Genomic DNA, 4,373 nt, shown 5'->3' on the forward strand with positions numbered 1-4,373 from the left:
CCGCTCCTATGCGATGCTGCCCTTGGGGATGAGGGAAGGAGTTATCCACTCCCCAGAGTCCTTTCCTCCAGGCAGCTGGTCGCTCTGTCACGCAAGGGGAGTAGAAGAATGGGTGCCTGGAAATATGTCCTGTTGCTGGTGGGTTTTGTATGGATGGTTGTTCTGGCTGTTGTTTTCTGCAAGATTACATTACTAACTCGTGTTGGCTAGATTTGTTTTAAAAGGACACACAGACTCATCTTACTAAGAAAGAATCTTCTGCTGTGAGTTGCCCCTCTCACCTCTGGAAGAACAGTAGCTCACAAAACATATTTTTTGAACTACTGAGAAAAATAAAAAATTCAGACTTTCATTTTGCTTTATTTTAATGGCAGAGGTGACATTCTTCTCCCTTGGCCCTCCCATCCTGGCCTGTTTGCTTCCTCTCATTTTATACCACACTCTCCCCCAAACTTTTTTTTTTTTTTTTTCCCTAGACTCTTTCCTCCTTTCAGCCCCCATCACAGAACCATGGAGAGACTCAAGATGGGTGGCTAACAGCTGGGCAGGCGACAGAACCAAACCTGGCACGCAGAGGGGTGCCAGCTCTCCTCTCAGGCTTGCTGGGTATGGGCAGAAATGGGGGGAGACCTGAATACGGACATGACTTCAAGGATCCTGCAAGGTGGGGTAGGAAATTGTTTGCCCAACGTGTAAAAATTGCTAACCATTCACAGCGGAGTATGAACGCACACAGAAAGCACCAGCGTAGCAAGGGTGTGGGACTGCCTGCCCAAATCCACCTACAGTGTCTGGCAATCTTATTTCCACTACTTCTCCATGTTTGAGTCACATTTATTCAGTTTTCCAATAATTTTTATCGAGGGCCTCCTGTGTACTCTGCATTGTTCCAGGTGCCTAAAGAAATGTTTCATCAGAGACAATTCACAAGTCAGGCTGCCTGGAAGTGTGCACTAGGCTGACTTTGACCAATTAAAATGTAAACTTTATAGACAGGAGCTCAAAGGATCTGGAGCAGGCCTCTTTACATCCTTAATTGACTGAATAATGTGCTTCATCTGTGCCATTTTAAAAAATCACCATGCCGTGGATCACAAATTTTGAATTATATTTTCAGACAATCGCATGGGCATTTTCACACTTATCCATTTTTACTTAGTTTAACTCCTGCTTAAAAATATTTTGGAACTTTTCTTGAAAGTATAGATCTTATCCTAGAAGTTTAGATGTGTGAATTCTACAGCAAAGTTGGAAAAAAAAATCTGTCACATTCTTATATTTTAAAAAACTATAGATTTTTAAAAAAATGTCTTTTTCTCATACTACTTAGGAATATTTTCTGACTTATTTTTAACTTTTTAAATTTTAAACTAATCTTTGGGATAAAGGGAACTAATCAATGTCTTGGCTGCGTCTTTCCTCCAAGGCCACGTAATTAATCAGGTTGCCGGTTTAGGTTAGCACTGAGCACTGGGCAGCCAGCTTTACAGCTTGAGGGACCTAGAGAGTATTTTCTAAGGACTCTGTATACACACTATGTTAGATCAGAAGAAAAGCAATCGATCTGTTAGTTAAACCACATGCTTATGCAATTTTACATGGTGAAATTTGTCTACTATGCCATTTAACAGTAAGTCATAAAGACTTGCTGGTAGATGAATACATGAAGAGAGATTATAACATTCCCTAAAGCAAGATTGAAATGAATTAAAACCAACAGAAAAGGGGTTGAGGAAGAGGAGAGAGCATGATAGAACGGCACAGTGTTAAATCTGAGGGTGGAAATCATAGTGAGCTTGGGGGAAGGCTAGATTAAAAGAACATTTTCTTCATTCATTCACTTATGTATTTGCTTCTTGGTTAAACACCCCTAAGGGCTCATTAATACAGTACCAGGCACTGTAAGACCAAATAAAGTCTAATATTTCTCCCAAGTTCATATGATCCCTTTAAAACTACCCTTCCACTCTTCTCCACTACATGGGACTCTCCTTCCTTCTCAGTGAATCCTTTCCTCCACACTCCTCACAGTCACCCCTAACCTCCTCCTTTGCTTTACCTCTCTGCCTTTGCTTCATTATTGTTCAGTCCATTTTTCCAAGCCTCATCCTTCTTTTCCTGATATCATAGCCCAGTCCTAGCCTTAAATTAATAAACCATTTGTACTGAGCTCCAACATGGAGCTGTGAGGGTTATTGTACAAAAAAGAAGTACAAGATGCGACAAGGAGCTATTATTCATGCTTACAACATAAAGAATGAGGACAGCACGTCACACGAGCCCAGTACCAGCTGGCTGCTCCACGCGATGAGCGCTGCAGGAGATTGTGGGCTGGAAAACCACTGGAAGTTTCTCAAGGAACTGAGACCGAAGTCTTGAAAATAAGATTTAGTGGTTGAAAAAGATAGCAAAGACATCCCCAGGGAGTGTGAAAAGATGCCCACCCCAAAAAAGCCAACCCCTGTGGCCATCCACTACTTGCTGCTCTGTGAGGAAGCGCTTCCTGGGTTTAAACCTTCTCTCTGTCAGTGACTTGAATGCGTGTTCTTTAGCACAGGCTTGAAAAAACAAAGGTGGGTCAGTATATCTCTCTGGCTTTTCTACATTTCTTCGTCCTATTTATTTTAAACCCCTTGAGAAGAGGCTCGTATCTGATCTTTAGTGCGAAGGGACCAGTGTACTCTGCCTCATTGATAGACCATGAAAGGACCAGCAGGTTATAAGAATTTAAGGTCCCGGGAATATATCTGTGACAATCAGGTCAGTCCCTGTGAATAGAGAAATAAAGAGATGAAAGAACTGCGACTGGGCGTTGTATAAAGAAAGTGTTCAAAACACACCGAGTCAATAAGTATTGATTTATTATACTGGCCATAATGTAGTATAATGTAGCCACAAAATGAGAGGGAAACAGCAAAACAGGGTCGAGATATGCAGTGAGGGTAAATCAGGTAACTCAGAAGAAGAAAGCTGACTGGGTCCTAGAAGGAGGGGCTGGAGCCACTGGAGCCTGTGTTGTGACAGGGGCATGAATGGAAGAAGAAACCCCAGGGAGGGAGTGTGCTGGCGAGGCAGGACTCCAAATAATAGTGAGCGATGTCACCGGCAGGACATCTGAAAGAGCCTGGGGCTGTAAGGATGGCTGGGTTCAATTTCCTGTTTAATTTTAGGATGGTTGACTTTGTGTTAATATCTACATTTAGGGAGCTTCTGTGAAGCAAGGGAATTCTCAATGAAGTTTTCCTATTTTGATTGTATTTATCCTGAGTCTGAACCTCAATCATGAAAATAAAAATGCCAGCTAAACCAGCTTCATAAAGATAGAAATACAGGGCTCTTGCTAGGAAATTCTGGGCTTTCCTGAATCTTTCTCTAAGATTCATCAAGAAAAATTATCCAATTTTTAAAAATAAATAAAAAAGATTATTGTGTCTCTTTTTAATATGCTTGCCTAAGAGTCATCTTACACCCTAGGGGAAGGTAACACTATCTGTCATAATTAGGGCCCAGACTCTGTAAAATCAGATGATATAGAAAACTGATACACTGCAAATGGTTTTTGTCTAGAAAAAAAGGTAACCCCCATGGTTATGGCTTTATTGCCCCATAGGACATTAACCAGTTTGGTGTCTAAATTTGCAACCTTATTCCAGAATTTGCCTTTCCACATATCAGTTCTCATATTCCCCTTTGGGTCAGCTTTGTCATTTCTCTACTTCTATCATTACCAAGTTTAATAAATCAAAACATGCTCACAATTTGTATATTTGTAGGAGATTTTTAAAAAAATAAATTTACTTTATTTATTTATTTATTTATTTATTTATTTATGGCTGCGTTGGGTCTCTGTTGCTGCACACGGGCTTTCTCTAGTTGTGGCGAGCAGGGGCTACTCTTCATTGGGATGTGCAGGCTTCTCACTGTGCTGGCTTCTCTTGTTGCAGAGCATGGGCTCTAGGTGCGTGGGCTTCAGTAGTTGTGGCACGTGGGCTTCAGTAGTTGTGCCTCACAGGCTCTAGAGCGCAGGCGCAGTAGTTGTGGTGCACAGGCTTAGCTGCTCTGCAACATGTGGGATCTTCCTGGACCAGGGACTGAACCCGTGTCACCTGCATTGGCCGGTGGATTCTTAACCACTGCGCCACCAGGAAAGTCCCAAGAAATATGTTTTTAACTTTTTAAAAGTTATAACTCAAAAAAAAAAAAAAAAAGTTATAACTCGACAACTCCTAGAAGTCTGAATTGATATCACAGGTTGAATTTATTGATTAACAAACACCTGGATTATGATGTGTCTCTGGTAATATTAAGGACTCCCAAATCTTGTAATTAGCATCAATAATTTTATACAGTGTATTTTATCCATGTCCATGCAC

The sequence above is a fragment of the Eubalaena glacialis genome, chromosome 4 (assembly GCF_028564815.1).
Source record: "Eubalaena glacialis isolate mEubGla1 chromosome 4, mEubGla1.1.hap2.+ XY, whole genome shotgun sequence".
Lineage (NCBI taxonomy): Eukaryota > Metazoa > Chordata > Mammalia > Artiodactyla > Balaenidae > Eubalaena > Eubalaena glacialis.